This window comes from Onychostruthus taczanowskii, unplaced genomic scaffold (assembly GCF_017590055.1).
Source record: "Onychostruthus taczanowskii isolate IOZ18803 unplaced genomic scaffold, ASM1759005v1 scaffold23, whole genome shotgun sequence".
NCBI classification, from domain to species: Eukaryota; Metazoa; Chordata; class Aves; order Passeriformes; family Passeridae; genus Onychostruthus; species Onychostruthus taczanowskii.
In genome coordinates, this window is record NW_024499573.1 from 3,552,732 (window position 1) to 3,574,038 (window position 21,307).

Here is a 21,307-nt window from a genome sequence, read left to right on the forward strand (position 1 = left end):
TTCTGTACCTCCAAATTTTTTTACCTTACTTCACTAAAATTCAGGGAATCATGACAGTCCCGTGTCATGACTAACCTGCTAAGTAAAGGCAGGAAGGTGGAAGGAGGGAGTTTAGCACAAGAACTGGATGCTAATGCTTGTTTCCCAGCTACCTCTTCAGCTTAAGTTCTTGTGCCCTCCACACTAGTTCTAACACCTCAAATCTGCCACACAAGCTAGTTTTGGACTTGTATTTGGTTCGTCTATAGCAGCTGTATTAGTAATGGATCAAACAGTTATCAAAAAATCCATATATGACAGCCAACTGGACAGAAAAGATACTAGCTTTGTCAATAAAATACTAAACAGAAATACCAAAATAAATTATTCACTATTTACCAATCTACTGAAGCTTGCTGGAAACAAATCTATTACTATAACCAGTGATACTTAGCATCAAGAAGGTATTCTTAGTGCACCTTTCAACGGTCAGACACCATAGAACGGTTTGGGTTGGAAGGCACTTTCAAGATCATCAAGTTCCTAGCTCCTGCCATGGGCATGGACAACTCTACTTGACCAGGCTGTTCAGGGCCCCATCCAATCTGCACCTGAGCACTTTCAGAAAAGGGACATCCACAACTTCTCTGGACAACCTATTCCAATGCCTCACTATCCTCTAAGCACCCCTTCCTAACATCCAATCTAAATCGCTCATCTTTTAGTTTAAACCCATCTCCTATCACTACCTTTCCCCTGTAAAAAATCACTCTTTTTTCATAAGCCACCTTTAAACACAGGAAGGCTGTAATAAGGTCCCTCCTTCTCTTTTCTGTGTTGAAAAGCCCCAGCTCCCTCAGCCTGTTGAGTATTTCTGTTTTGCGTCGTAACAGACCACACTGAGTACGACTGCAGCAGTCTTCACAAGCTAAACCTTTGAAGAGACAAGATATACTGCTGCAATAAAGCTGCTGCATTTCTACTTTTGAGTAACATCTACTGCATGACCATGCCACATTTAACAAGCTCACAGATGGAGCAGTCACAGCAAGAAGTTTTGGTACAGTTTCTTTTCCCCAACACTTAATAAGCACAAAAAACCAGCAGCTAAGATTTGCTTGGTTTCTGAGCTTACAAGGAACACAAAATCTTGCCTTCTGTGACAGGACCACCTTCAGCTGTACTTATGGGATGCCAGAGTCTCCAGTTCAGTAATTTCCCAACTCTGGCACAGTCCAAGTCTCCAAACTGGCAGTATTGTCCCCATTTTCTTCCAAAAAGCACCATATTGCATACACTGCCTATGAGCCATTCAATCACTGGTTATTTTCATCAAAGAACTGCTATTAACAACATTTCAGGGCCAGTGCTGCATTATAATCATGTCTGAGCATAACCTCACTTCTGAAAGTAGCTACTTGGACCTTAACACTGCTCTCCAAAGCAACTAGTAGCTCATCAGAAAGACTCCAAGTAACAAGGTCATGCTGGAGCAGAAAACAAACCAGTGCCCCACTTACTACACAGAGGTCACAGCAGTGAACCTGGTACAAATTCCCACTAATTCCAGGATTAGGAGGCCACATCACAGCTTTAAGGTTGCTTCTTTAAGTGAGGAACTGTTAAGAATTGTATAACCAGCCAATAACCTATTTTCCTGCTAAAGCAAAACCTTACTAATCTCAGAAACTTTTTCAGAAAGATTCATTGTAACACAAAGCCTAAAGCAATGTCCAATGGAAGTTCCTGTCCTGCTGCTGTTTCAGCATTGAACACAGTCTGTCCAAACCCAGGTGGATAAAGTGATCAGTTGTCAGTCACTAGAACTCCTTTTCCTCGTGCAAATTCATTTGGCTAGTGACTACTAGCAACCCACAGGAATCACTTTTTATGATTAGCTAAGAACTCATCCTGTAGGAATAATTCTTCACTGAATACCCCAGTTATCAGATTATCAGCCACTTCTGGATGAAGCAGGCTTATTTCAAGTTTTAGCTTGTTCCAACAAAATAAAACTTAAATCTCAAATCCTATAAACACTTAACTAGCCTGTAGCTGATAATAACACTTTACTTAATTTTACAGGTACCAATTCAGTGAAGCTGGAGTGCTCTTGCTACCTGCAGCTGAAGGTCAATCTAGCAATGACTTACAAACTCAAAGTTGAGAATTTTTTTTTGAGTGCCTGGCTCAGTGATTCTAGTTACACTAACCAAAAGCCTTTAAGAGATGCCCCTCAAAACTCCTTAAAAACTGCAGCTTTCCTGAGAAAAAGCATACTCACAATTAAAACCTGCATATCTCCATTTTCCCAGCAGGTGCTTCATTCTGCTCCCATTCAAACAGGAATGTTTGTCAAGCCACACAATGAAGAGTCACATTAGAAAACCATCCATTACTATTAGGCTTATGTTTCATCCATTCTTCACTTCTACTTCCCCCATGATCACTTGCAGAAGCAAGAATGAACAGCTGAAAAAGTGCAGGATCATCTTTCAGCATGAGCACTTTTAACTGTCTCAACCATGACATTAATGCATAGTCAGATCTATTACACTGTTAGTATCTCTCTCCTTTCTCCCCTAAATACCCTTGAACTCCTGTCAGTCCCTTTGTATGGCTAAAGGTAAACAACTGTTTAAATAACAGGTCTTAGCAAGGGCTCAGGCCACACATGCGTGCACAGACAGGCTACCAGGGCAGGTTAGAGCCACAAGCCTAAGTGCTGGAGAGCAGCCAGCCCACTGAAGTAGCCTCGTTAAGGAGCAAATTGCAGCTCTGTAGAAGTTGCTCGTTTCCCTGGTAAGCTACCATAAATGTAAACTACACACCATTTTTTACCCAGTCTCCCTCTCCTACAGCTCTTTTCTTCCTTGCCTTCGAGATTACAACAGCTTCCATCAGAACAGCTGTAGGACAAATGCCCTGCCTCAAAGAAATACACACACTTTGTTTTTCCTTATCTCCTCCAGCACAAATAATTCAGAATACATATGACAGTTTTGAGACTGCACTGCAACACTACCAGAGCTACTGCTTCTTTCAATATAACTGCTTTCCTGAGAACTGCTAATAAAAACAACCTTGCAAAAAAAACAAGAAACCAGCGCATTAAAACTTGCCTTCATTTCAATAGCTTCATAAAAGCATAGCCACACCTCTGTTCAAGTACTGCTGCAATAAGCTACGAGTTACACAGTGAACTTTTAAAGTAATTCATTTCTTGGTTTTCAAGCAAAATCTGTTATCAAAGTGAGTTACCTAAAAGGCTGCTTTAAGAATTAAAATTCTAGCTGATTTTCTACATAAACTATTCTATAACATAAGCATTCAAACAATTCCTTCACACCAAGACAAGCAATTACTGTTTCATAATTACACAACACATGCCTAAATGCAAGTACTAATAAAATGTTTTTCCCCCTCATCTTTAGTTGAAATTAATGTTCTCCCTTTAACATATCTGCAACACAGTATTCTCAATGTCAAGTCCCACATAAATCAGTGCTCTGTTGAAAGAATCACTGTACACTGAAAGCCTCTCTGGAAGCTTCCATTACAAAGGAGTATTTACCTTGTGTCACATGATGCCTACACAAGAAGAATCAGTAATCCAGTCATTTTAATGTTTGATCAACAAACCAACTGCCTCGTCCTAACACCATTTTCAGTAAGCTTATTTTTTTTTTGGTAACAAAAAAACAGGCACAGCCTCACAATCTCTAGGACACAAGAATCTTGCTCTTTATAGCCCACACAGCAGTCAGTTGGCACAATGCTCAGCTGGCAGACACCTTCTGACACTCACAAGAGGGGAGACTGCTCTTTTAGAAAACAGAGTTTACACCCTAAAACCTAAGCTCAAATGAGACTACAGACGTTTGAAAGCTCCACAGTAATTCCTAATTACTGCCTTCTCCCTTTCTTTCCTGGTATCCTCTATAACCTACAAAGGAAAAATGTAGTGCTGTTAGATGCTTCCAATCCTGTTTTTCTACCCCTCCTCCCACAACACAGGGATGCCCTGCAGGCCATATATGCGACCAATATGAACTACTTACAGTAGCTCCCAAGTCCCCAGTCAGTTCTTATATAACTGAACTCCACCTCACCATATTACTTATGTAACACATATTAAAAAGCAGCTATTATACACAAATCTTCTCCATTAGTCATACACTCAGTTACTTTCATTCCAGTTCTCAAACAGCACGTTTGTGAAATGGTCAAGCTTTTTTGTCAGGTTGCTACTGTGGAGGTAAAAAGAAAAAAAATCCTATCTATCCAGGACTACAAATAGAACACGGGAAACATTTCCAAACGGAACAAACCAACACCCTTAAATGATCAACAACTTTTAACTGTTAATTTGTTCATTGGGTTAGATGCCATGGCTAAATTTACACTGTAGCATACAAGCACAAGCCATGGGAACTAGCACTGAATTGTTTTGAAAATATGAGAAGCTCAACTAAACAGTAATAGGAGTTGCATTCCTTAAAGAAAAGAGTTAGGATTGGAAAACACATTTTTCACTTCCCATCCAGCAAATATTGAAATTTTTTTAGAAATACCTGGAAAATTTATTTGCCAACCTTTCAGGCCTACGTAACAAGTTCATTTGCCTATGGACCTCAAAGTAAAACATGGGGAGTCCTCACAATATTTTTAAACCGTATTTTTAATTTGCACCAAGTATATGCATCAATTCCCGTGTTAAAGACGCAAGCCATCTGCGGCCTGACTTTGGAATACACCTATCGCTCCACACAAAGCTGCTCAACTTCTGCAATAGGATTCAACAGCACACAAAGAACAGCAATCCACTTTTCCTACTCAAACAGAATAAACTCATAAACACCTGAGAGATTTTCCCTTGGCCCCCCACCCGCATCCCCGGCAGAGCACCACTAGACCAGCCAAGACCTCCTCGTCAGAAGAACAACTCCGCATGGCCTGTACGTTTTCCTCAGCGGCTTTAATGAGGTCATTTAGACATCACTTAAAACGCCCGTTCCAGTAAGAACCACTCCATAACCCCCTGCGACTTAACTTCGAGCAGAGCGCCTTCGCACCGAGCGGGCGGCCCTGCCGTGAGCGCACCCGGCTCCCACGCTCGGGCGGAGCCAGCAGGCACCCGGGGGAACTTTCCCTGGCGCTGGGTAAAGCCTTGCGCAGAGAGGGGGCGGAATGGAAAGCTTCCCCCAAGAGGAGCTACACCCTGGAGGTGGGTGGAGAGTAAAGAGAGAAGCGAGAACCTTCCTCGTGCATAAGGCTGATGGGGGAAGGGAACCAGCGCGGGACCGACGACGTTGTGCAGGAGGAGGGGGAGGGAAGCCCGGGCTCTCCCGGGCAGCCGCCGCCGCCGCCTAAGCCAGCTTGGTCCGCAGCCAAACCCCACAGGAATGCAACGCGGTCACATGACCTCCGGCGGACGTGCAACTCCCTTCCCTCTCCAGGGACACCCTGCGCCATCTTGTACTGACGCAGTTACAAAGGCAGGCATGAGTTGCTTCCCTCTCGCTCGTTTCCCGCTCCTCTCAGCACAGCCCCGGCACTATTCGGGAAGGAGAAAACCAGGCCTGGTCCTGCTTTTCTTTTCGCCAGCTCTTCGGGGACGCCCTGCCCGCGGAGTCTTCCCTAGCACTGAGATCATGGCGCCCGTTTTCTCCTTTTGCCTCCCCCGGCAGCTCCCGACCCTGCCCAGCTGCGGCTGCCCCTGCTGCAGGATGATGTCAGCGCCAGCCAATCAGGGCGCGCCGGGCCACACGGGCCGGCCCGGCCATTGGCTGCCGCGCCGCTCCCGCCCCCCTCCTGACTCGGGCTCCGCCGCGGTTCGCTGCGGAGCCGCAGACAAGGCACAAGTGCGGGGAGGGGAATAGGAGGGGAAGGGAAAAAAAAAAAAACCCTACACAAAAAACCGACAACCAAACCCACCAAGACGCCAGCCGCCATTTCGCGCAACAACAGGCAGAACCCGAGCGAGCAGCCCCAGCCAAGCGCCCTAAGGAGAGAGAGAGAAAGAAACAAGAGACACACGCACAGAAGAGTTAGACAGGAAAAAAAAAATACCCATAGACTCCGCCATGATCACAAGAGGTTTAATCGCCCCCCCTCCTCCCTCAGACTTAATGCCCCATTACAGCCGCCTCCTCTGCGTCCAACCAGCTAGCAGATCCCTTCACCTCGGCTCCCTCCTGCCGCAGCAGCAGCTGTTTAGAGCCCCAAACTCTCTGTGCCCAAGGTGTGGGGGGACGCTAGTCTATGGCGCTGCTGCTAACTGCTTCTCCAGTCACCCGAAAGTGGCGGCTCCATCGAGGCAGGGTAAGAGCTGCCAGCCCAGCTTTTATCTGGTGCCCCGAGTTTGCGCACTGAAGAAGGCTCGCTCAGCCCCTGGTGGGCGTCGAACGAAACCCCAGCCGCCGCCTCCCCTCCCTCCATCAGCCGTATCGCTGGAGGGGCTGAAGCCGGGCAGGGGAGGCAGGGCGGCGTAGGGGTACAGCGGGAGCTGGGAGGAGATATGGTGGTTAGCAAGACGGGCTGCTTACGAATGGCGGGAGCTGTGTCTGCCCAGAAAGGCTGAGCGAGCTCCTGGCACTGGCAGCGCCCGCTGGTCTGGATGGAAGCGCGCCATTCCTACTCCCCGAGCGCCGTTCTCTAACGGGCAAACGAGGCTTGTTCGCTGCTTGTCTCATTCCCTGCAGAACAGAAATGCCTTCAGCGAGTGCTCTTGCACTCCCTCTACGGAAAGAAGCTTTCTCCCACTTGCCTTTGAGTCCTAAACGCTTCGGGGAAGAGTCTCAGCCTCGAGTGTCTTACTGAAAGTTTCAGTCAAAACCTCCTGAGCACGTCTGCAAAAATTCCCGCTCCTTTCTCGCTCCCCTCTTCCCCTCCCCTCAGGTAGTTCTTCTGCGTGTGTGAGATCCGGCAGGTCTGCCCGGCTTTTCGCGCAGTTTAGGCCGAAAATGTGCTGTTAAAGATTCATAAAGAACACGTATGCTGACAGCATCGACGGTCGTGAGGAAGAAGCCGGAGGCTGGGGGTGTGAGAGCGGCCGAGGAGGGAGTTTTGGCGTTTATTCCTCCGAGGATGCAGCTCTGACTCAGACACCCTCGCTCCCGCCCGCGCTCGGCCCCACAACAGGCCGGGACGGAGCCCCCGCCCCTCCCGCGCGGGCTGCGCCGCCGGGGCTGCGGATCGCCCCCGGCGCCAGCCCCCGCTGCCGCCGCCCCTCCTCCGCTGCCCTACTTCCCTCCTCACGGCCCCCCTGCCCGGCCCCTGCCGCAGTCTGGTGCCGCGACCGCGCCCAGACCCCGGAGCCGTTCTGCGTGTTGCAAAATGGACTCTGAGGGCTCGGCGGGCGCGGGCTGCACGCCCGGCCCGTAAGCAAAATGGCGGCTGTTTGGCTTCGCCTTGGTAACCCTGCCCCTGTCAGGCGGGGCGGGTGAGCCCCGTGCTGGGGGAGGGAGGGGAGAGCGGACGCCATTTTCCCAGAGAGAGGCAGTGACATAGAAGGGAGCGTAGGAGGCTGGAGGGAGGGAGGCACGGCAGCAGCGGCGGCAGCAGCAGCGGGGTTTGTACACAGGTCCCAGGGCAAAGGCGCCTTTGAGCTGGTCCCTGTAGGGTTCTGCGCACTGAGCTAGGTTTGGGGGGAGGGGGGGGTTTCCTCTTTCCCTTTCTTTTACTAGAGCCTGCTGAGGGCTGAGTCCTGCCTAGGGTAGGGATATCCGCAGTGGGACTGTTGCATTGTTTTGGTTGGGATAGAGAAGGGGCTCAGCTGAGGGGTCCTGTTGCCTGGCCTGTGACCATTACAGGTAAGTCTTTGGTTATTACCAGCATATTCTGCTGTGGGTGCTTTGGGGGAGGGGGGGGTGGAAAAAAGGGAGTGAAATGCGACGGGAATGTCTCATTACCTTCGGTGCGAGTATAACTCCTTCCTACCCTGAAATGTGTTTAATTTCTGTTTAAGTTGCCTGGAATTTGCTTTTCCTTTTGTGGGGTTTGGTTAAAAAATGGCAGGCTGTCGCTATATCTTATGAATATGGCGGGTTACTGTAACTGGAGGAGCTGAGGAGAATTTTTTGGCAGTTACGCCAGATTTATGCATTATGCTTGGAAAATGAGCCAAAAGGAGCTATTATGTGACAACATAGGCTTCCTCGGGCTGGCGGTTTTCAGAACGGGTTTGTGCGTTACTGGGACTGCGTATTGAGTTTTATGAAGCTTGGGGAAGCCTATTCTTTTCCTCCATCCTGTATATTTTTGCTTTGTGGTACTAAAATGGCTCGGTATAGGCCTAATCTCTTTGCCTTCCACACCCCCGCCTCCCTGCCTGCCTCCCTGTTAATATCTCCGCTTCGTGGTGTAACCTGGACAAACGGAGAGCTGTCCCCAGGAGTTTCTGTGCCAATTTAAAAGGGGATCATTCTCCCCACCCCCTTTCTCGAGGCTGTAAGTAGTTAGACTGGTGCACCCCTTTCTTGCTTTAGTTTCTACAGGCAGTGTTCGTGTTCCCTGGGTGGTATATTTCATTCTCTTTGCTGGAGCGGTAAGTGTTGGTGGGTTCGACCGTATTGCTGCAGACACCGGGGAAGAGAAACAAACGGTTCACTGTGTACTACTAAATAGGGTCGGGAAACATAATATAGCCTGATTATAAAGGTCCTGTATTCCCCCATACTCGGCTATTAGGGAATGTGCGGTGTCTGAAAGCCCTGAGGTCGCTAAAATGCTACATACTACGTGTCGTCAAAAGCAGAAGTTCACTGCTGCATCTAGATTTACGAATGTTTTAGTCTGTTTATTTACAGTAGCTTAAAGGAATAATAACGAAGCATTTTTGTTACTCAGGGTTCGGATCAGAGAACACCGGGAGATATCCATGGCAGTACTTGCAATGCATGATTAATTGGTTATTATCACTATACTTTTGAAGTTACTTTTAAAAAAATGTGGAGCAAATTTATTAATTTCCCTCTTTTGTCCTTTAGAGATTCTAAAAATGGCGGCCTCAGGCTGATGTTGTGGTAATCTAATCAGCTCGGGTCCTCCACACCCCATGCAGTGCGTTTGTCTGCAGCATATTAGTGTCTTACTATGTTAAAATGAAAAGGCTGTTCCCTTCAAATAACGTACAAAACAGCTCTTGACTTTACTGCGATTTAAAAATGCTGTGTTCCAGCTGATTAATTTTATTGGTTATGTGTGTGAAAGGCAAGTGAACGAGACCACTCTTGTCGGGGAGAAGGGGGGTGGAAGGAGGCAGCCGACTCAAGCAGCTCCTGCGAGGGGTGTGTATATGGTGCTGTAAGGTAATTATGTATGTCGGTTCAGTAAATTGGAAAGGCTCCTGCGTTTGTGATCGATACCGTACAGCTGTCTGTCCTACTAACGACACAAAATCGGTAATATTTATCAACGCGACTCGTGGATTACGATCGTTAAGACAGTCAGCTAAATTCTTTGTGGAAACACATTTGTGAACGTCATGTTCATCTTGCAGGAAATACCTTCACTGGACATTGGTGTAGTAATTCCATGTATTCATAGTTAGAGAATACAGAATTAATTTAAGGGAGTAATGCACGCGAGATTATGACCTGTTACTTTATTTAAAGACACAGAATTTCTTTTGCTGCCATGTAATTTTGGCGTTACATTTTTTCAATTTATTTCGTATATTGCTATATAAATTGTATATGTGATAATGCACATACAAGTATTGAGGGAAGGTGCAATTCGTAACGTCTAATTTTTTTCCTGAATGAAATATGAACCATTTAGTATCACCACTATAAATATGTTTGAGTGGGGGGAAGGGAGGTCACAAGGATTCATTATTCGGTAGTTGGTGTAGTGTACTGTGATACATACTATAGCAGCTGCAAATTTTATGTTTTAAGCAACAATAACCAAAAATAAATTTTCACCTTTTCTTTAATGCCTGTCTTTAATCTTGTTCATTACATTAATGAGATATGAATTTCTATGCCAGTATAGCTTTAGAACCTTCTGGATTTAAGAAATCAAAAGTGAGGTATTGAAGTGGCAAAGCTGTCTTCAGTCTCTGATGAATTTTAATTTGGATACCATTTAGAAGCACTGGTGTAGGATTTAAGGTATACTTGAAGTTGACCAGTAAGGTAGACTTTTAGGGTATTGTTAATGCATGCCTTTAGTGTGTTTTGAGGCCAAAGGCTGAGTGATCTCATTAATTCTCCAGTAATGCATGCTTCCATCATCTTTGTATTTATATAAATACAATTTTTTCTTCTAAGCCGTGTCTTATTCTCTCTATTTAAAAGTACATGAAAAAGACAAAGAGTATACGGGCCTTTATGGAAACCTTTTGCCTTTTTCTTTCCTCGTCTTCAGTTGAAAGCTCCTGTTCTTGATGCTGTACAGTCTGCAGCTCTTCACGGCTTCTGTCACGTTCTCAAGTAGACATCTGATTGACAATTTGAGGAAAATAACCTTGTATACTATACAGAAAGTGTTTGGGGGAGGGTAAGAAAATAACCCCAAAAATACTCATTTTCAAATTTTACAGTTTATTTTATGCACTAAGAACCTCTTGGGAATTTAGAGATCTTCCAGAGTTTTCCTGTATGAGTTTTAATGAGTCAGTTTGCCTTCGTGACTCAGTTTCTCCATTTGTATAAACAGATCTGTGATTTGTTTTAAGGAGATTTATTTTAAGGAGATTTCTACCTTTTTTTTTAACTCCATTGATGTTTTTATATATATATTCATAAAGAATGAAATGCCCCCTCACCCCCAGCACTAATACAAGCCTCTTGAAAGAGGGAAGATCTGAAATCTAAATTCCTTCAAAGACATGTTTCTGTTCCACAAACTTTGCGTTAGAAGTGCAATCATATGGATTGGAGTTGATTGAATCCATTTTTGTGTCTTAAACTTTTTCATATCTAAAGGAGAAATTTGCTTAATTTTCACTTGGCCTTTTGGGTGGCGAGTGTTTTTACTGTCTGGGAAATTCCAGAGGGAAAATAATACTGACTCTTAAAACTAAATCTAGGGAAAGTTTCTCTTAAGACTAAGTAACCTCTTCAGGTTACTTTGAGGTAATGCAACTCCTGATTTCTCTTGGACAGTTTCAGCATACACAACTATTAAAGTTCTGTTGGAAAGCAGCAGAAACACAGAAATCAGTGTCACACTGAAGGCTGAAGTGTCTCTCCAGTTCTGTTCTTGGTTTGACTGAGGACAGTCTTAATTTTGTATGCATGCTAATACTAATTTTAGTAAGGACTATTTGTGGGACTGAGTTAAGGAGTGGTGTATGTAATTGTAGAATCATGGTATTGTTCTAACTAGATTAATGTAAATGAAGGTTTAATGAAAGTATTTTGCTGTTGTCATGTGACATTCTAACAAAATTTAGTGGGTGGGGTATAGGTGGATGAAGATATACAATAGAACCCAATTCAGACTTCTGCAGAGATCCTAAAGAAATGCATCTGTGTTATGTGCCTCATGGCTTCCATACAAATGAGCATTTGTGAACCCCTCAAAAGCAGATTTTGTTGGACAGTGTTTTTTCAACAGGTACGCTGTTTAAATGTTTCCACTGTGCAAATAGTTCTGATTTATTGCTGAGAGTGACACTTAAGGCATCTCTGGGGGAAAAAAATTTCCACAGATGAGGAACGTGGATTAGGGTAAAAAAGCCTCAATTCTATGCTTCCAAATTCTGAATTATTTAAAATATTAATTGTAGTGGTCTTCTGAATATTGCAAGATGGGTATTTCTGTCTACTTCGGTGTTCACTGAAGTAACAGAAGAGTTGTACCCACAAGACCTAATCTCTTTGAGCATCCAAAATTGTGCTCGTGACCTTCGCATTACAGAAAAAACCTGCTGTAGTTGTGCTCAAAGAAAAACTGCTGTTAACCTTTAAGGCATAACAAACAAGTACTAAAAGAAACCTTTTCAAGGTTTCATTACTTGCTGGAAGATACTGTGATTATATTTATTTCCTTTTGCAAATCTTAATGAAACAGGCAAGATTTAAGCTGTGTTGGTTGCTAGAAAATTTTAGTAAGGTTATCTGTAAACCTTTGAAGACAGTTAGTTTTCCTGCACAGAGTATATTTTTTTTAACATGCCTGACCTAAGTGGTTTTGTATCTTATTTTTCAAAATTAAAATATGGATAAGAAGTATAGTAAATCAGTGTCCATTCAAGTTACGTGTTTCAGAAGTGAATGTGAAGAATATATTACAGAAGCACGCAGATAGCATCCTGTGCTAGTATAGTATGTTTATCACTTTTGCATATTGTATTATCAGTGTGCTACCTTTGGTTTCATGTGATAGTTCATATGCTGCTTAGATGGAGATCCAGTGCTGTAAAACCTAAGTGAGACTTTAAAGGGACCAGCGATTTTGCAAATCAGGCACTTCCAAAATAGTATTGTTCCTAGTTTGAGAGTTTAAAATTAGCACTTGGATAGTTTAGATACTAAAATTCCATATTGCAGTCTCAGGTTAAGGAAAGCTTTTTTATTTTATTCTCATTTGTGGTTGTGTTTTTTGTATTTTATGCCATCATAATCTAGGTAATGATTCACTTTTTATATCTTCATCACAAAAGTAAATTGCCTTCAAGTTCAAAGACAAGGTGATAAGACTAAATTTTAATGACATTATTGTACTTTATATTGCAACTTTAGAAGGAAGCCATACAATCTCTTGTTGGCCCCCTTATCATATAATGGTGTGAGCTGGAAGGGACCTTCAAAACCACTTTGTTCCAGCGCCCGTGCCGTGGGCAGGGACACCTTGCACTGGACCAGGGTGCTCAAAGCCTCATCAGAGTGTGGCCTTGAACTTCCAGGAATGGGACATGCGCTGCTTCCCTGCGCAGCGTGTTTCTAGTGCCTCAGCACCCTCACTGGGAAGGATTTCTTTCTACCATCTAACCTAAATCTCTCAGTTTAAAACTGTTCCCCCTTGTCCTATTGCTGTCTACTTATGTAAAAAGTCACTCTCCCTCCTTTTTAATAAGCCCCTTTTAGGTACTGAAAGGCTTGGTTTAGGCATTTGGAGCCTTCTCTTCTCCAGGCTGAATAACCCCTGTTCTCTCAGCCTTTGTAGGAGAGGTGCTTAGGCCTCTGGATTATCCCTGTGACCTCCTCTGGATCTGTTCTAACAGGTCCACTTCTTTCTTGTGTTGCAGACCCCAGAGCTTGAAAAAGAACTGCAGGTGGCATTTCTTGAGAGCGGAGGAGAGGGGCAGAATCACCTCCCTTGACCTGCTGCCCACACTGCTTTTGATGCAGCCCAGGGCACGGTTGACTTTCTGAGCGGAGAGCGCACACTGCCGAGTTGTGTCGTGCCGCTCGTAAAGCAGCACCTGCAGGCCTCTGTCCTCCTAGGGCTCTGTCTGCACCCGTTCTGTGGCCAGCCTGTACTCGTGCTTCCCAACCACGGGCGCAGTGCCTTCCTTGCACTTGGCTGTATTGAACTGCGTGAGGTTCACACAGGCCCGCTTCTCAAGCCTGTCGGGTCCCTCTGGATGATATCCCTTCCCTCCAGTGTGTGGCCGCACCACAGAGCTTCATGTCATGGACAGACTTGCTGAGAATGTCTTTAATCCGCCAGCAAAGGTTTTAAACAGCCATGATCCCAGTGCCAGTTCGTGAGGAATGCCACTCATCACTTGCCTCCACTTTGACATCGAGCTTGACAGCTTGCAGCTTGTACAAGTGCAGCCATGCGGCCAGTTCCTTATTCACCAAATGGTCCATCCATCACATTCACGTATCTCTCCATTTTAGAGTTCAAGATTTTTATCAAGTTATTTATCAGTCACAGAAAATGATAAAACTAATAGCCTGTATTTGCCACTCAAGAATTTAAACTTCTGTATAGATTGGTAGATTTGGGTCTTTTATCTTGAGGAGTTGTGAATATTTACATTTGTTTGGTGTTCATTACTTTTTAACTCTTCTAAATTGATAGGACTGAAGATACTTTTTGACAGTTGGTGATGCTATTAGCTTGCCTCGAGTAGACAGAGGGACCTAACTTCTAATTAGAATGGTTATAATGGCCTGAGTTGAAAACTGTATCACAAAACAGATGATAGTCAAGTCTAGATGGTTAATCCTGTTTTAACTATTGGTTTAAAGAGTTTTCCAATAAGGAGTGGTTTTAGTCAGTCCTGCTTAAACTGAAGACTTGAGAATTACAGCAACTTACGTATAACTTTGGAGGAAGATACAGAGTGATTTCATGTCTCTTGGTTTCCAAACCTATCGTTCTAGAACTATGAAAGAAACATGAAGACTTCATATATAATTCATAAACAATACAGTAGTTGTTTTACTGGTGATAAGGGTAAAGTTCCTCCCTCAAATGCCTTACCAAGTAATTCCACTGATTTTTTTTTTTCTTTTGCTTAGGATAGGAACATTTGATGAGAATCTTTAATATTATGAAGGATTTTTATGAATGACTGTGTTGTGGGGTTCTTCTAAATGTTTGTTCTCTGTCTTACTTTCCAGTGATATCTTTTGTGCTGAAAGACAAAAGCCAACACTGCTTTTTGTTCCCTTCTGTATGGCAGTAGTAGTGAAAATTAAAGCTGTTGATTGAGCTTCCATCACTGGGCAGAATTATTTTGTGCTTATTTAATATGTCTCTGCTACTGTAATTGAAAAATGCACTGAAACCTCCACTGAAAACACACACCATAGAGTTAAAATGCATGGGATAGAAATTTCTTAAATAATACAGTTTCGCAAAATAATTGCAGTTGAAAATAAATTCAGTTTTATTTTTTAGAAAGTCAGAAGGGTCTTTTGATCATACACTTCTATGGTTTTTTGTGTGTCCTTGAACATGAACTAGTCCCTCCATCTGTTCCCTTGTTTTTTCTCGCTAGTATCCTCCCCAAGTTTTTGTAAAGAACATTGAAATACTGCCAAATTGTTATGAAAATACATAGTCCAGGTTGAACTGTAGTTAATGGAGTTCTTCCAACTGCCAGAAAGAATTAAAAGTTTGTGTTTGAAAGAATGTGACTTTCTGACTTGCTTGTGTTTGGAATCCTAGGCATGAGTGTAGCAGTTAGGTGGATGTCTACAAATTGCTTCCATGAGTAAGAGTAGAAGCACTGTTGAGCTATTTATGTAAATCAAATGTCATGGGTAAAAAAGAGGAGCTAGTTTTTGAAATCTACATTAAGTGAAAACATATCAAAACAAAAATATGCTTAGCTGAAGTCAGACTTGAAATAAATAAAAAGAATTTACTTCTTCTGTAGTAGGTAGCTAATAATTACAGTAGACTCCCAAGTCCTATTGAGCAGCATAGAAAAAATTAATTAGCCTATTTGGGATCATGAAGCCTGCAAAATATTTATAGTGTTGACGGCAATGCCAATATTTATTTTTAGCCACATATTTTTTCACCCCAAAATCTGTACTTGTTGGGAGGAATACTGGTGACTGAATTGCCATGAGGTGTACTGTTATATTCAATAAATAGACCTAGCCCATACAGTTGTAGACGTGAATTTGGGTATTCTTACACAATGTGGACTGTATATACTTGCAGAAAGCATTTATTTTTTATGATGTTTGTCAAGAATAATAGTGTAAGGTAACAGATGAAATGTTTTCATCAAGAGTAATTGCTAAGTCGCATATAGGCAGTTTGTCTACGTTTAATCAACAGCTTTCTATCATTTTGTGCTGGATGGAGAAATACTCATTTGCAGTAAAACAGCTGATGCAAAAAATGACATAAAGCCAAGATATTTTTACTGGTAAACTACTTTGTTAGTGTTCCTAGCCTTTGAATTTTTCTTTAAAGGCATTTCACATTTTTTCAGTGATAGACTTTGGCAGGCTAATGTTAGGTAGCTAATATATATTTCTCCAGGCGATATGCAATATTGCTATGAAAAAATTATTTTACACCTCTTCATGTGCTGTACTTGTTTTGTATTCTACAGTTCCTTGGCTCTCGAGCTCAAATAATTGATGGTTTTTGAATGGTTAGGACTACTTTTGTGTAATTTATTTTCAGAAGTATAGCAGGTGTTTAGTAAACTTACTGACATCAAGCAATTGGCCGTTAATTTTCTATCCTGGGTGTTGAGTTCTGCAGTTAGAAGACCTAAAATCTGTAAGCGTGGTGTGTGATAGTATATCTCTGTTTACTGTTTCTTTGATTGATTCCTGTTCAATAAACTAATCCTTATTCTTTCTGTAACTGCTTTTACCTTTATTTCCCTCCTACCACTCATTCTTTTTCTCTTCCTAGTCTCATATTTTGTCTAACTTCCACTGAGAGAAGAAAAGGAGTGAAGAGAGAGAAGAGGTAAGGTCGAGTCTTCATGTGTAAGGGACTAGCATAAATATTTGAGGAAGAAACCTTGCTTTCACTCAGGAATAAGCAAGAGCAGCACTGTTGGACCAGATAGTAAAGGAAAATAGCTTATGTCTGGTGGAAAGCGGCTTTGGTGTGTAGCAGAGGCTTGGCTAAACTGGCAGACTGACTCTTGGTTTGTACTCAAAAGCGTGGCTTGCTTTGTGCAGGCTGGAGTCTGTGTAGTGCATGTTATGACCTGTGTACCAATGAAAACCTCATTACAATGATGGAATTTCAAGTTTTTTATGCATAAATCTTGGATACCATGAAGGAGGCAGGGCTTTTTATTTGCTTGTTTTAGATACTAAAGTCTGACCAATTCATAAGTTTGGCTGTCATTCCAAATGTGTCTGTGGTCTTTATTGAATGTAAAATCCTGCGTTTGTCTCAGGGTGTTCATACACTGGAACAGGTTGCCCAGAGAAGTTGTGGATGTCCCATCACGGGAAGTTTTGAAGCCCAGGTTGGATGGGCACCCAGAGCAACCTGGTAGCAGAGGTGTCCCTGCCTATGGCAGGGATGTTGGAACTGGATGATCATTCAGGTGACTTCAAACCCAGGCCATTCTGTGATTCTGTGCTAGTAAATTGTGCTTATTGGCACTGTTCTAAAAGCAAAGTTGGAGGAGTCGTCTTACTTTGTAGTTGGTTGTAATAACAGTGTTTCTTAAATAAGGTGGTCTAATGATTGAGTAGGTCTGTGTCAGTACAACCAATAATGTAATAAAACAGAAATCTGACAGGGCTAGGAACTTGGAAGCCTTGGGCTCTCTGAAGCTTACTGAACATCCAGAAGAAAATGGGGGCAGCTATGAGCAGTGTCCTGTGAGAAACAGGGAGAGGAAGCATAATGATTTTAGCCATTATCTGTCATGTGTGACTTCAAACCAGCCATAGCAAGTACTTTTTTGGGTTTTTGTCTGTCTGACAGGGTGCACAAGAAAGAGGTTAGATGGACATGAGCACTGACAGTGTATAGGTGACCCTGAACAGCATCGGGGAGGGTATTGAGGGGCCTGTGAATGAGGCTAGAAGCAGTTAATAGTTGTGATGAGGAAGAAGGTACTGCTGAGAGGGATATACAGGATGTTAAATCAGTGGGAATATTTGAGCACACGCTACAAATACCAGATTTCTTCTAGAACAAGTTAGTTTCCTCTGTATGATTTGCAGGACTTAGTAATGAATAGGTCTTAATTTGTATATCTGAGTGTGCCTACTGTGTCTTATTTTTCCTACTCCACTTTTTTTGTGTTTCAATGCAAATTAGAAGTAAGTTGCTAACTTATTTGTTAGGTTACCATAGAATGCAGCAAACAGTAGCAAAGGTATGAATTTGGACTTGCAGTTGTTTCAAAGTCTGCACAGTTCTTACTGCAGTGGTGTAACATCTGGAAGTTGGATATCCCTCCTAATTTCTTAGGAAATCTGTACAGTTACAGAGCATGTTAGGGGAAACAGAGAACTTCCTTGTATGTAAGATTAGTCATTTATTCATGTATTCTGCTTCTAGGTCTGATTAAAGGCGTGTTACCTCCTGAGAAACAGACAGCAATGAATAAATATTGATTACTTTATACGTTTATTTATGGTATGTGTATATATGCTGCTTTATTTTTTCCATATTTGTGTGTTGATACAAGTATATACATATATACACGTGCACAGTATAGTTCATTATTTGAATGACATCTGGAGTGTACCATTAAAATGCCAGTGTCTTTTGCTAATTTTAAAAAGAATCTAATTTCTTGTAAGACTTGTATCCTCAGAGCAGTAGTAGAAAGCAGCAGTTTAGAAAAGCATGATTTTATTTAATGAAATCTTCTTTAAATCTTCCCTCTTATTTCTTTCCAATTAAAAATTAAGTTAAAAAATCAAACCCAGCAAACAAACAGAACCCAGCACACACCTCCCAAACCAAAAACAAACAAAAGAATTCCAAAGGAGGGAAAAACCTGTAGGTAGGAAAGCCAAGTAGTAAAGCTTGGTTTGTTGGCCTTCTGACAGTTCAGGACATTAGTTGTCACTCCACTGTGTTTGTGGAGTCTGACAAAGTATTGATAGTTGCATTTTAATTAGATTTCTCCTGTGTAGATTGTGCCAGGGCATAAGTGTATCAACTTTCTTGTGGATTTCTTGAGGTCAAGGGTGGTTCCCATGACCATGGGTTAAAATTATTGGCCTGTAAATGTGAAGGAAAGTATGACAAGAATTGCTTTTGCTCATGATTGCAAAATGTGTGTACACATATGATGTAATTGGAGGGAGGAGGAGAATGTTTAGATTGCATTCTCAATAAATGCAACTCACGCATAGAAGATGCATGCTGAGGTAATAAAATGCAATAAAACAGAATACTGACATTTGGTCATCTATTAGCTGAGATGACTTTGTATGAACAAGTAACAATAAGCTATGCAGGAGTCAGCAGAGGTCTGAAAGCAGTGATACAATCTTGGAAATCTTAGCATCTTGCCTGGAAGACCTTATTGATATGAGAGACAGTAATTAGTTTTGTAGTGGTCATTGGTAACTTTGGGGCCAACCTGGACTCACAGTCCTGTGAATTTTCTACGGGGAGCAAATGGCAGTAGAAGTGTAGAACACTTCTACATTCAATTTGACTTGAAGTTACAGCCAGGTTAGCATTGCATGCTGGTTAAACTGAAAGGTCTTGTTTGACTCAAGGCTGTCATGTTTGTGTCTTTCAACACCGATTTATTTTTTATCTGTAAATCTTGTAACTCTTCTTCCTTGGTCAGTGCTTGAGTGGAAAATTGGCTGTTTCACCAGTTTCATTTGTTGCTTCAAGTTGATTCCCTTAAGATTTGTACACGTCTCATGAAAATGAGCCTTCATATCTTCTGATACTTAATATTGCTCCAGGAAATGGTTATTAATTTCTTGCCTGGATTTAAAGGTGTGAGGGAAGGGGTTACCAGTACCTGGAGTTTAGCAAAAGGGAGCCTCTTCTGTGCTTGTGTTGAGGGGAAATAAGCTCTTAGTAAACATGAGGTGAACTGTCCATTGCTGGGTAAATTGGGAAACAATATAAGTTTTTAGGTGTTGGAGGGGGGGAGCTGACAATTATTCCTGGCCATTTCAGTTACTCAGTTTACTGCATATGGGAAGGTTAGCGCTATCACCTTTTGTGTATTTGGTAATACACATTTCAAGTTACATAATTTTGCTTTTAAGGAAAGATAGTTGTCATGTGTAGATAGGTTAGAAGGTTTTGATTACTTTTTCTTCAGTTCTAGTTATGTGGATTTTGTATATGGACATTGTGAAAATACAGAGTATAGAGATGGTGTTTTGGTTAGTATATAAATACTTCTGTAGTGACATTAGTTAAGGACTTCATGGTGAAGTTTTATGCATCAGTATAAAATCTAAATAGTTATTTATCTTAAATCAGCACTGTTGAGTCTAATGAAATAGCCTAATTATAGGCTAATTAGAATTAGATTTTTCTCCTTAAACCTCTGTGTTTAGGGAGATCCTGGTAATTCACTTTGCAGAGCTATGCTGTGGCGAAATCTCCCAAATCTTGAAACATACAAACCATCTAATAACTATTTTTTTATCTTGTAATTGTTGATGGGTGATAACTGCAGAGAAGAATATTGAAGAACTTTACATGTATACAAAAATCATAAAAACAGGAACAAAAAGATTTAGTGTTTTTATAATGCCTAGTGATGTAAGAAACTTGAGCTGATCTAACAATGCATGTACTTAAGTTAGTGTAGTCTTCTGTGTATGTGGGAAAATTCTTACATTTGAGAGAGGATATAATTTAACTGTAAGCTTAATTCATGGTTCCACTTAGGTCCCTTTATAAATTAGAAAACAAATATTAAGTTTCGAGTTGCTTTGAATCTGTTCCTAACTTCAGTAGTAAATGTACTTTTCTAACTTCTGTATACTTTTTGTATTTGCCACATGACAACCGAATCTGGAAGTTGTTCATGGGAAGGGAATACCAAGGAACAGTGACACTGCCTGTAAAAAGTTGTCATAGATGTGAAGAAGAATAGCAGAAACAGCTTTTATTAATTTTTTTTGTAGTATTATATGTAAACATGGTTTAACCCCCCCCAACAAACTAAAAACCCTCATCATATTGTAATAATAATATTACTGTAAGTTTTATAAGTAGTTATGCTGTCTTGATATATTAATGTCTCTGTAGGAATTTTTTTTATGTGTAAGACAAATAAATTGTTACAGGTGTTGCCACCATCTCTTACTGATTTTTGTGAAAAGTTTTGTATGTGCATCTGGACAAGAGCTTTAGTATTAGACATATGGCATAGGAGGTTTAACACTATTGATGTAATTTCAGGAGATCACATCCTTACCTTCTGATTCAGGAGCTGAGCTGTCTGTATTTGGGGTTTTTTCTTCCTTTGTGTACCAGTGGAAAAGTTAAGTTTTTTCTTCTGATGTGACACAAGTGATCTTAGCAGGACATGAGGGAAAGGAAACATGTGGTCTCTGTTAGACCACAGAATAATGTTGTTTTAGTGGAATACCTCAGGGATAATGTATGAGTTGTTTCCTGTTCTTTAAAGCATAAATTGTGTTCTCTGTACAAAGCCACAGAGATTATATTTTGGAATGTATTGCACTCTTACACTTCTGGGTTTTGAGTACAATTTATACAAAAAAGTGTCCTGGTGTCATAAACAAAGTGGATCATAAGAAGTATGGTGAGGCTTTGGATATTTTAAATTTGATGCAGCTCTTGAGTCAAAAACCTCCTGTGTATTCTCTAGAGGCAAGGAGAAGTGCCATTGAAAGTGTAAATCAGTATGAATTTACTGCTTCTTGGTGAAGAGTGATGGGTGTGAAGATCTTGCACAAGATAAATGTTTTAACCAGGTTGAACAGAAATTTGTCTGGGTTTTAAGATGAAC

General features: G+C 41.8%; 1 protein-coding gene and 1 long non-coding RNA gene across 6 annotated transcripts in view; one reads left to right on the forward strand and one right to left on the reverse strand.

Annotated features, from left to right (window-relative positions):
• Positions 1 to 4,642: 4,642 nt before the first annotated feature.
• Positions 4,643 to 6,292, reverse strand: LOC121336378. The gene is made up of 3 exons (XR_005952736.1): positions 6,165 to 6,292; positions 5,917 to 5,983; positions 4,643 to 5,701 (listed from the first exon to the last, which is right to left on the reverse strand). It is a non-coding gene; the product is annotated as an uncharacterized LOC121336378 (long non-coding RNA).
• A 1,188-nt stretch (positions 6,293 to 7,480) lies between these two features.
• The window catches only part of KMT2E (lysine methyltransferase 2E (inactive)), a 56,690-nt gene continuing 42,863 nt past the window's right edge, over positions 7,481 to 21,307 (forward strand). For 2 of the 5 annotated variants that reach the window (XM_041405453.1, XM_041405457.1), the window contains exon 1: positions 7,482 to 7,793. The gene's annotated coding sequence lies outside the window, so the exon portion shown is untranslated. Of the gene's footprint in view, positions 7,794 to 16,275; positions 16,333 to 17,895; positions 17,974 to 21,307 lie in introns of all 5 variants that reach the window. The other 3 variants (XM_041405455.1, XM_041405454.1, XM_041405456.1) reach the window with 3 other exon arrangements.